The 12628-nt window shown below is 31.8% G+C and overlaps 1 long non-coding RNA gene across 1 annotated transcript; it reads right to left on the bottom strand.

The window, feature by feature from the left end:
* Positions 1-7954: 7954 nt before the first annotated feature.
* Positions 7955-9493, bottom strand: LOC127854465 (uncharacterized). Its single transcript, XR_008037081.1, has 3 exons — positions 9400-9493; positions 8296-8418; positions 7955-8031 (listed from the first exon to the last, which is right to left on the bottom strand). It is a non-coding gene; the product is annotated as an uncharacterized LOC127854465 (long non-coding RNA).
* Between the last annotated feature and the right edge of the window lie 3135 nt (positions 9494-12628).

Raw genomic sequence — 12628 nt, 5'->3', positions numbered from 1 at the left:
TAAAGCATGCAGTTTGGTTTCACACTGAGTGTATTACTGCACGAAATCACTACCATGACGCTTTTATATATTTTAACCTAAACAACACCACCGGAAACCCGATATTATGTTAAAAGTTGGACGTGCTTGGAAAAGTTTCCGATACATTTTGCTGAATTTCGGTAGGATAAGTAAATCCAGTTCTATAATCGTTTAAAGGCATTTTTGAAATCGAATATCTTTTGGCATATGCCAAGGATGTATTATCATATATGTTAGAAAAATCCTGGTTATTATTATTCAGGATTTATTGAAATACATCTATTTGAAGTCGACGATGCAGGAATTTGTCTCCTATTTAGCACTTAATTTACCAATAACTTTAAAGGTATGACAGTGAAAAAAAAGTTTTTCCACCAAAAATGATATCGATCAATGTCCCCGAGTAACATATCCGCCAGGGTTTCTTAAAACAATGCGTATAGGTGGAAAAATTCGACTTTACATTCAACATGTTGATGAAAAAATGATATGACCCGGTGCAGTGCCGAAGATGTCCAGATATGACAGGAGTACAGTTAATTTATAAACTTAAAAGCTCACTTTTACAGCTGATTTATGCGCTTTGCACATGCTTGTTTCTTGCACTGAGACTTTTCATACTTACTATTTGGTTGCTGTTTGAAATAATTGTGGAGTACATGTAAATGATACTCTTACGTAGAAAACAAACAGATAATGTCCTGAACACTTGCAATACCTTATGAAAGTTTATACATTCATTATTTAGGGACTCCAGCGCTAGATTTACTAATGACAAGAAAATTCTGAACTTTTTGGAATAAAAATGATTAAATATTAATACAATGTATATAATAAATATTAATTAATAAATATGGCTGTATCTATGCCAAATTCTTACGCATGAAAGCTGATCATGTATACATTTTTGAGATGTTTGGAGCCGGCTCACATATTTTGAAATCATAGTTTCATCAGTTATTACATGAATACATTATCAATTTGAAACATTGGAACACGAAAAATTACTTGTTTACTCGAACATTAGCTGACCAACAAGCGAGCTCATATTTATTATTTATTATTTTAATTCAAGGCTTGAGGCTTCAGAAGATGAGAACTGTGTGTTATCTATGCAAATACACATAAGACGGAGGCTTGGATTGGGTTTTGAAAATGTATGTTTACATTTTACATATATCATTACCAAAAGGAACGAAAATAAACAGTCATTGACACACGTGAATTGTCGGAGATGTTTGCAAAGCTGTAACTTTAAGTCATGTATCATTGATTCACATTTAGTTCAGATTTATGTAAGTCTACCCATAATTGGAACTATAGGCAAAAAATATAAATATAAATGGTTAGAATGCCTAACTAACGTATATTTTTACCTGTATGAATAAATTGCTTTACATTTACAATGATTTTCAAACAATAAAAAAAACAAAAGATACAAATAAGCTGGCAATTAACTAAGCTTCAGAACGGATATAATTATAATACCTTAAAGTTCAATGAAAATGATCTAAAATGCATCAAAGTGGGCATAAATCATTTGTAATAGTGAGCTTTTAAGCTTATTAATGAACTGCACTCCTGTCATATACTTACCATACCGAAATTCCGCAAAAATTTATCGGAAACTTTTTGAAGCACGTCCAACTTTTAACATCATATTAGGTTTCCGGGGGTGAACAAGACCTAGTTAAATAGAAAATCGTTGTGCAAAAACAAGTGTTCATAACAAATTAATTAAGAAAAAGAAAAATAATACATATCAGTGCAAAATGGCGGAAATTGAATGTTTAAAAAATAAAAAGCCTAAATATTGTTGCATTTTTTTGAAAATTTAAGTAACATTTCTTCGGAAAATAATAATTCAGAAGCAAAAACTTTTTGTTCGAATAATAACTTTGACATTGAACATTGTACTTTTCCAGAATTAGACCAACCTATAACCGTACATAAGGTCTTAAATGCAAGTAAACATTTGAAACGTAATAAAGCGCCTAGTTGTGCCCGTAAATTAAACGAATATTTTAGTGAGTGTATTGAGATATTATCCGGTCATTTGTGCGATGTTTTTAATAGTATTTAACCTCGGGCTATAAGGGGACGTAAGGTATAATTATGCCATTGCATAAAAAGGCTCTGATGATTATGTAAATAATTTTAGAGTGATAACCCTTGTAATTTGTTTTTCTATGCTATTTAAAACTATTTTAAACAAGCTCATCGAATAATTTTGCGAACATAATGCTACAATATCGGATGCACAATTCGGATTTAGAAGTGTGTTCAACCGTTGATGCCATATATATTCTAATGTCAGTTGTACAGCATTTTTTAAATTAAAATAAAGTCTGTAAGTTGTTTACGTTGATATGCTAAACTGTTTTGAAAGTATATATGGCAATGCATTATGGCTCAACTGTACAAATCCGGTGTACAGGGCAAAATATTAAGAATACTGAAAAATATGTATGACAATTTCATTTCTTTTTGTTAAAGAATGCGAGACATATTCTGAATAATTTAGCTATGCCGTTGACTTACGACAAGGGAAGGTACTGCAACCTATTCTTTTGTCAGTGTTTGTTGAGGATTTTGATTTTTTTAAAGAAAGCGTTCATTCTGGTTTAAATATAGAAGATATAATTTTAATTTTATTGTTATTTGCAGACGATATGGTCATTGTGGGTAAACCACCAGAAGAAATATTTAGACAATCTCATTTAGACAACCTTTACCTTTATTGTAACTAATGGGGACTTATTGTAAATACTAGCAAAACAAAAATAATGGTTTTCCGCATAATGGGTAGAATTCGTTAAGATGAGAAATGGACATATAATGGAAAAACTATAGAAGTCGTCGATAATTTTAACTATCTGGGCACTATTATTTATTATACTGGTAGTGTTATATTAAATCAGAATCTGTAGGAAAAGCTCTTAAGGCTATGAATACATTGCATTTTAATTGCAAACAGTACGACCTTAAACCAAGAATATAGTGTCAATTACTTGATGCCTTTGTTGGCTCGATTTTAGCTTATGAATCAGAGATATGAGGTTTTAGTAAATTAAAAGATATTAAACGCATTCACTCTAAATTTTGCGAAAGGTTGTTAAATGTCAAAAGCAACACATGTAATGCGACTGTGAATGGTATACACTCACTATATGTAAATAGATATGTTCGTAGTAAAATATTGGCTTAAAGTTGTAAAATAGTGAAAATATTATCAAACAAACTGTGAATAATCCAGAGATAAATAATAAAGGGGAAAAATATTTGGTATCGAATGTAAAAAGTTGTTAAATGATTATGGATTTTCATATACATTCGAAAATGCAAAAATGATTAATATAAAGTCGTTTTTATGTGAATTAAAATGTTGAATTATACATACATTTTAACAAGAATGGTTGTGCAATATGAAAAATAGTTAAGTTTTGGATATGTATAGGATATTAAAAAAAAACTCCAGAATACGAAACGTATTTAGATTTACTGCCAAAATTTTTGCGTACATACCTTGTCAGACTAAGGAAAAAAACCATCCAGAACTTATATGAGGGAAGAACCATCCATAACTTGTCCAGAAATTGTATGATGGAAGAACCATCCAGAACCTTGTATGATGGAAGAACCATCCATAACTTGTATGATGGGAGAACAATTCAGAACTTGTATAAGGAAAGAACAATCCAGAACATGTATGAGGGAAGAACCATCCAGAACTTGTATAAGGGAAGAACCATCCAGAACATGTATGAGGGAAGAACCATCCAGAACTTGTATAAGGGAAGAACCATCCAGAACATGTATGAGGGAGGAACCATCCAGAACTTTTATGAGGGAAGAACAATCCAGAACTTGTATGAGGGAAGAACAATCCAGAATTTGTATGATGGAAAAACCATCCAGACCTTGTATGACGGAAGAACCATCCAGAATTTGTATGAGGGAAGAACAAATAAGAACCATCCAGAACTTGTATGATGGAAGGACCATCCAGAACGTGTATGAGGGATGAACCATCCAGAACTTGTATGACGGAAAAACCATCCAGAACTTGTATGATGGAAGGACCATCCAGAACGTGTATGAGGGAAGAACCATCCAGAACTTGTAAGAGGGAAGAACAATCAAGAACTTGTATGATGGAAGAACCATCCAGAACTTGTATGAGGGAAGAACAATCCAGAACTAGTATGATGGAAGAACAATTCAGAACTTGTATGAGGAAAGAACAATCAAGAACATGTATGAGGGAAGAGCCATCCAGAACGTGTATGAGGAAATAACCATTCAGAACTTGTACGAGGGAATAATTATTCAAAAGGTATATGAGAAAGAACCATCCAGAAATTGTATGATGGAAGAACCATCCAGATGCTGTATGAGGAAGAATCATCTAGAACTTGTATCAGGGAATATTCACCCAGAACTTGTATGAGGGGAGAACCATTCAGAACTTGTATTAGGATAGAACCATCCAAAAAATGTAGAAAGGAATAACTATTTATAAATAATTTGTAATTTAACATTTTACTGCTGACTTTTTTCATATGAATAGTATGTTTGTACTTTAATTTTGACAATTGAGTAAAAATTTAATGAATTGTGTCAAATTTTATTCATTGATTGACAAAAAATTATATGTTCTAAAAATGGCGAAAATAAGTGTCAACAACTATTTTGAGTAAGCGTAACCCCTGTCCTTTGTTTAAAAACTTTTAAAGGACACGTATGAGCTACTTAAGGGAAAGTGTTAGTTTACATCCGTGCCAGTTCTTATAAGAGGACATATGTGATATTAACATTTGGGGCTGGACCTTGTACCATGGTACTCAGAAAATCGCTGAATCATTTGTAATGCTATTTATTAATAAACTGAGCATCAAATTGATTTAAATATATTCACCACTCGTTTGTTGGCATTATGGCAGAAAACAGATAAATCCTAAAGGGCTTAGGAAAGCTTATCGAGCCATTCATTATATGAAATAAAACCAGTTAATGACACGATTAAATCGATTCAATTCTTCTCGTGTTTTGTTCGTCCTTTTGTTGCTCAAAGACGACTATGACAAATTGCAATTGCACTTACAAATATTGTTCCCATCATAATATTTAACATATTTTTGTTTGCAAAAATAGCAGTTTTAATTGCAATTGGTAATTTCTTTATATCTCAGTTTTGTATGATGTTTACACACTGCCAATTTATTATGTTAACCTACTCTCAATATATTATATGTAAACATTTTCACTATATAATATATTCATACTGTCACTGTATGATGTATAAATAATAAACGCTGTTTATAAATTGTCAATTTATGATTTGCACACACTGTCATTGTATTACCGAAAAACAATGAAATATCGAAAAGTATTGTTTACATAAAACATCGAATATAATATGGTTGGTCTAATGGTTTCAGCGATGTGAGTGTAACGAAATCAACGTGTGTCGGTGGTAAATACATTTATAAGTGTATACAAGTACTTTTAATCGTAAATATTCCCATGTTAGCAGATACATTTATGTTGTACATAAAATATTGTATGTTCTCACTGTAAGTTCTACCTTGATGTAGGTATTCCTACTCGTATTTATCCAGAGCTCAATCAAAATCAATAAATAAAAAACACACATTGTTTCTTTACGTTGAAATTCAATAAATATTCAAAACCCAAATTTGAAAACGTTTCGCAATAAATTTATATGATTTTGAATTATTTTTTCAATGTAGCATACAAATATAAGACACAACTGTACATTTGCTAAAAATACTTAATTGAATAAAACGGTGTCGTAGTTATCGAATTTCATGTGATTGTTACGATTGGTTTTCGCTTGACAAAGGCGATCATTCGAGTAATGAATGTGTCCACGTTTCATGTGTTTTAATTAGGTTATATATATATATATATATATATATATATATATATATATATATATATATATATATATATATATATATATATATATATATATATATATTTCCCTAGTTCTACTACGATGATATTGGTCAAATAAGTAAGACCAGCATATATTATACATTTAGAGGGGAACCTAATTCCATGAGACCTGTTGACATGAATTTATAATTATTGATTCTTCACTTACATCAGTTCACTCGCTTAAAACATGTCTGAACTAAGACAACGTGCATAAAAGGCCATTGATTCGATACTAAACCAAATCATTTTCCCGCAAAACTGCGCCGTCAACAATGTGTTTGACTTGGTGACCATGAACAGCGGCCCATCTCCCGCTCTGCGTATCTGCGCTTCAATCTGCACTGCCGAATAAGTGGTCTATATAAAGGGGCATTGTCAATTGCTATAAAGCAATCAAACATATCAAAATCGGTACATTCGCTCCTTAATAAGGCAACCAATGTTCAATTTCGCATCCACTGCCGGTGTATATGAGTTTATTGATTGTCACTATACCAAACATATATTTTCGTCGGGTAATCCGGTTTTCTTATTACAGGGCAAGTCAAAAATTAAAAAAGTTCAGTGAAAACAACACCTGATGAACTAGCAATTTTAGCTATTTTTCAAGAACTAGTCCAAAATATTGATAGTCAAGTGAGTTAATTCGGTAGAAGTGCTGGGACACACTCCTGACCCTTACAAATGCAGCCTCAGATTATGGAGGATCGCATTACATCTATATATACAAGGCATTACACATATATACAAGCGCTTTTAATCCCATATCAATCGTTTAAGACAGCGAACTTTTATTGTGAATATTAGGATTGTAACAAACTCATTTTATCAGTACCACTTATTGATATCGTGTTTTTAGAAAAATCAAATATAATTGTTAACAAAAATGAAATTAGCCTATATTTGCATGAAAGATTTAGTTTTTTAATTATAAATAAATGGTTTTTTAAATGGTTTTATTTCAAAATACATTAGGCTTGAAGCCCATGAGTATACATACATATAACACAAAATGTAGTCAACATTGGTCAATGACATACAGGCATATACATATATAATTTTTAGCAATATAAATTTAGATTTAACAATTAATGAATTTGCAACTCTAAAGACATTCATATTGAAATAAACAGCTATTTTAAACAGGTATATAAATGTATAACAGTGTTAACCGTTACAAAGTTATTTAAGGTCAGTATATAAATATGCATATTGTAGAGTCGTATCTTATTCAAATATAATTGAATGTTCTAAGAAAGTGTTTACATAATGTGTTTATTGCTATGACTACAAATAGACAGTAGTACATGGAGAGAAACTATTGATAATAAAATTCTGTTCGTAATTTAGCTGCTTTAAAAATAAATGTCGTATTGTTTTTGCGTTGTCAGTTTGTAAGAGTTCGATAACTTTTAACATATTTTTGTGATTCCAATAATATCTATGTATATATTGTTTTCTAAGACTATTAAAAACTGGACATTCGAGTAAGAAATGAAACTCATCTTCGAGAACGTTACAGTGTTTACATTTTCTGTTATCATACGGTGTCGTTTATGTATATTTTAAAACATAAACGATCCGATTATTTATTATTAAATATACATCATTCTTTATAAACAAACTTTATATTATAAATACGTTTAGAAACTTCGAAATGCGAGTTAAACAGTTAAAAGTAATTATCAAAAAAATTTGAGCCAAGTTTGAGATGATTGCTCCTCGGTTTTGGACCTTATTTCTATTCGTGGTACCGATCGTTCGAAGGTGACTACAGTTTTAGTTATCGGCAGATGTTCACGTCATCTGAGTTTTTCTCCTGTATCTAAAGTAAGATTTCACTTGCCTCAATTAAAGGGCGTTGCAATGATTATACGAATGATCTACTAATGATGCAACTTTGTTGTTGTTGTGTTTTGCTTCAATTGTGGCCGTACAAGTCTAATAAAGAAAATTCAAACAACTAATAAACAATTTCGCTGTTTTATTGATTCAACCTAACCAGAACATATGAATGTCAATGTGGTCTGGTGTCCTTAAATGGTCCTGAAAAAGAAACTCACGCATTTGATTATTCTTATTCATTAACGTACTATTTTGGATGAAAGAAATATTGTTTTTCTCATTTATTTTTCCTTATTACATTGTCTAAATTACTACAAATATTTTTTTTAATTACACGAATTAATAAATGTACACAAATGAATTAACCTGTATACACGGAATGCTAAGATGTTTAAATAACATGTTGTTGTAACGTAATCGAGTATGTTTGAATTGAGAAATGCTTCAAATGTGTTTCATGTTTACCTCAATAATTTCTACAGCAATTCCTCAGATATGAGTTGTATGGACACGGACTGGAGTCACTGGTTCCGTAACGACACGGTCCACCACTGCAATGGCAACGGTCGGGTGGAAGGTAACGTTGGGCTACACTACAATATATATTTTCAGTCATGCCTTGAGTTCTGTGGACACTTACCATTGTACCTCTCGCAGTATCGATAAGTTTCCATCCTGCGCTTGAAGTTGCCACCAGGTGGACCACGCTGAGCTACGAGCTTGAACACTACATTCAACATCAGTACACATGTCGTTAGGATAGAGACAACGCGTGTGTTGCTCACTTCGTACGTACCGTGCGAATTCCAATGCCACGTAACCTCAAGATGAAGGGTTACCAAACAGGTTACGATAAAATAATAGGTTACAATTATACAGCAGTACAATCACCTTCAGGATAAAGACACTACCAGCATTAATCTTTTTTTTTATACATTTAGACTTGCATCCGCAGTTATGTGCGGTTGAAGGGTAACCACCATAGGTAACATTACAAACTATATGCATCATTTAAATACTGTGGACGTCCGATGCGACTAGCCTATTCCGAAATTGCATAGGCCTATGTTGATTTCTAAATACGAAATGTACCTTGATACATGCCAAATTTACAAGCACATTTCATAATAGCTACCAATTTATAAAATTACAATTTCAATTTATGTAATGTACTATATATATTGTTTGCATCATCCTTTTGTTTGTTGTTAATTTGCCTGAAATAAAAGTCTTTCCTTTTGAAATCATTTTGCAACTGAAAATTGACAATATATAGGAATGAGCATTCCCAATCAGGACGGCGCAATGAACTGAACTATACCTGGAATGTAGGATATTTCCGAATACTACAAAATATCGCATATTCTCTGTACCTCAGTATAACTCCAAAGTTTCTAGGTATCTTTCATTTTTAGTTCATGTATGTTTTTTTTACTATCTCTTAAGAATCCGTAGAAAAAAAGAGAAATATTTGCAATATTTTAATATTTGCTCAATCAAATGATCTCGACAGAATTGCGAAGATCCTACTCCCATGCACTAAGATGTGTCCGAAACAAAATTGCTTACCTTCAGTTTCTGGCATGGTAACCATGACAACGCAAGTAATCAGGAGAGCAACTAGGCAGGCAGTCTTCATGATGATACCTTTGATGTTTACTTTCGGAAACGACCGTTCACTTCGTTTCGAGCGCTTTTTATACTCGATTCAATGCGGATGTTGTTCAAGGCTAGGTTGTCAAGACAGGATTATGCGGTCTTGTTTGCATTTTTTACTCGTATAGTTTTATTTTGTAAAAAAACTGAACTTGTTAAAAATGCTATATTAAAGCGCTAATGGCGAAGAAGTTGTTGCATATTATTTAAAGTCAATTTGTATGAATCAGCAACATCATTTCTAAACGATAGTTGTCTCAAAATAGTTGAACAGACTATTCACATGGTAAAAATTGGATTCCGAATGCGTGTTTTGCCTTTTGTGCATGATACCTACACTTTTAATGAAATTTATATGTAGGAATATTATTGAAAGATGAGTTTCTTGTCTTTTAGCAATTACAAAATCCTTATTCGGCTGACGTTAAGTTCATTTTTCGAGACCTCATAAGGCCAGAGAGAGAGCGTCTTGTAACGGTTTTGTGTAATAATAAAAATCGTCTTTATATGTTTGTTTACTATCAAAATAATCACATAACGACTTAATAATAAATGCTTCACTGTGAAATCAAAACTATAACTGAAAAAAACGTATATATATATATATATATATATATATAATAATTATATATTACTGATAAGGTTCAACAGTGACGTTTAAAACTAAACCGCGGTATGTAGACAAAGAGACTGGGATAAAATCAAGTCTTTTCGGCTCGCTTTAAAAATCAGTCACATGTTCATGATGTTAAATTCGCGATTGCTATTCGGTGTTTTACATTATTTTAATTAAACTAATAAATGTTCCAAGGAGACTGTCGTCGAGTTGTTCACTCATGTAATCAAATGTACAAAAAAAAAATAATTGAAGCAAACAATCCGAGCCGTCTCCAACTGTCACCACAAGGATATCATTTTGTGAAGACATCTTAATGTTAATTGTTTATATATGAGTACTTTATTTTGTTTGTTCAGAATACATTAATTACTTCACTATCGCAACAATCTTTAACTACTTAAAAAGTGTTCAATTGCGTCTCATTCAACCATACAACCTATGTGGCAGCACCATAAAACTTAAAGTGCGAGTAATGAGCAGCTTAAAACCCACAGTGTGTTAATCTGATACACACGTTTCATTAGATATGTTAATGTCCTTTCCAAAATGAGTTATGCATATGTTAAAGAGGTCTTTTCATAGATTGTAGCATGTATTGAAGTTTGTCATTAAATGCTTTAAAATGATAAATGTCAACATTAGAACCAGTTTGCTCCAGTAAACAAAAAAACTATAATAAAATAACCGACAAAAACTAATCCTCAATTGGGCTCAAACAATTGACCGTTAAAGTAAAAAACAAGCACTTACACCACTCGGCCAACCATACTGATTTAGTAAATGATCTATTTTATACTTCATATAATCAATCCTCGTCATGTCACAATTTTACGTTACGAAAAGATCTCTCCAAATAATTCAATCGTTTCGCGTTTGTTACGCGTTTAATTTCAGGCTGTTAAATCGAAAACGATGCATATAATGGATATTTTCGAGTAAGTAAATGTTCATTGTTGCTGTTTTCTCGCAATGTAATAACTAAAACAAAAATTTGAAAATTTGAAACATTTTTTCTCTCAATTTTATCAAATTACCAAAACGTGAAAAGGCCCCTTTAATGCAAAATGTAAATAGTGAGATTAGGCCATTGCCTTTAAGCAGACATAATAATATACTCGCATACATTTTATTTCGGCACAGTCCTCTTATAGAACGGTCGAATTCTAGTATGTTTAAAGCTGGAATTGATATGTGTATAATTGGTTTCGTTAGAATATGTCAAAATATGTCAAAACAAACGATTTTACTCAGATTGTATACACGTTCTTTCTTGTTATTTCCTGTTTTGTTCCAATTAATTAGAAAACCAACCCGGATGAGGTTTGCCCAAGTTCGTTAAATTTGAAGGCATATTAGGTATGAAACAGTATTTCTTGTCATTGTATGTTCTTGGAAAATTCATTACAAAATCAAAATAGATTTAGTTTGCACATGTCCTTCTATTTTGAAAGCAAACGATGTAATTGTCTCGATGATAACCGTCGCCCACTGCTCTCGCTTCACTTTGCGAATCGTTACGCGTTATAATAATTATATTTAAATGAAATGGAGCAGGAGTAAAATGGTCTTGTTGCCTGCCTCTGGTATTCTGAACTCATTCAATACATTAGTGTGTCTTTTACGCAGTGTAGGGGTTACAAGAGTATTACACTTGTCGCAATAATTTAAGCTGTCAACTTAGAAATATCAGAGACGTAGATGTTATCTACGTCTCTGGAAATATAGACTTATCGAAAAGTAATATGAACCGCGTGCATCACTAACTTTTCAATGTAATAATTATTAAAAAAATTCAAAATCAAATTAAAATTTGAAATAATTATTTTAGGAGGAAAACCCAACACACACTTATTTATTATTTACAACACTAACTCCAATGGAATTCACATATATAGAAACTCTATATCATGTGAATAATTGTAAGCGGGGCTATAATATAGGAATTATTATACAGGTGTGTTCACCAATATATCCGTGATGTCCACTATTTTGTGTACCCTCTGCAATAAACGAACTCATCAGTTTTCATTATGCACAGATAATTCGATGTAATATTTAATTGCTCAAAAATGCGTTGTTTGTTTTTTCAGAATAACGCGTTTTCTCAATTAAAAATAAATCAATTTTGTGTTATATTAAATAACACAATGTCTTTTTCACTGCCGTGTATCTTATCAGTTAATCCGTTTGATGTAACTATTTTTCTATTCTTTTTACGCAAAATTTATATTTGAATTAACACCCGCTGTACGTCGATAATCCAAACTGAGTAAGATTATTCAAACTGAAGAAACAATGGCGACAGAAATAAAGACTCCAGTCATTTATTTCTAAGAACACGTTTATTTAAGGTAAGTTGTGGCATAATAAACGTTTCTTTTTGATAAAATGTTATTTTGCCGGATACAATGCGCTAATAAACCCTTAACAATTAAAAACTTACGTCGAAATAAAATGAATATGTTTGAAAATCTGGAAAAAGTAAATGAAATTGTCGAAAGTTTGAGGCCAAAAGCAATTATT

Source organism: Dreissena polymorpha, chromosome 13 (assembly GCF_020536995.1).
Source record: "Dreissena polymorpha isolate Duluth1 chromosome 13, UMN_Dpol_1.0, whole genome shotgun sequence".
NCBI classification, from domain to species: domain Eukaryota; kingdom Metazoa; phylum Mollusca; class Bivalvia; order Myida; family Dreissenidae; genus Dreissena; species Dreissena polymorpha.
Note: the sequence above shows the minus strand (reverse complement) of the source record. Positions and strands in the feature narration are given on the sequence as shown.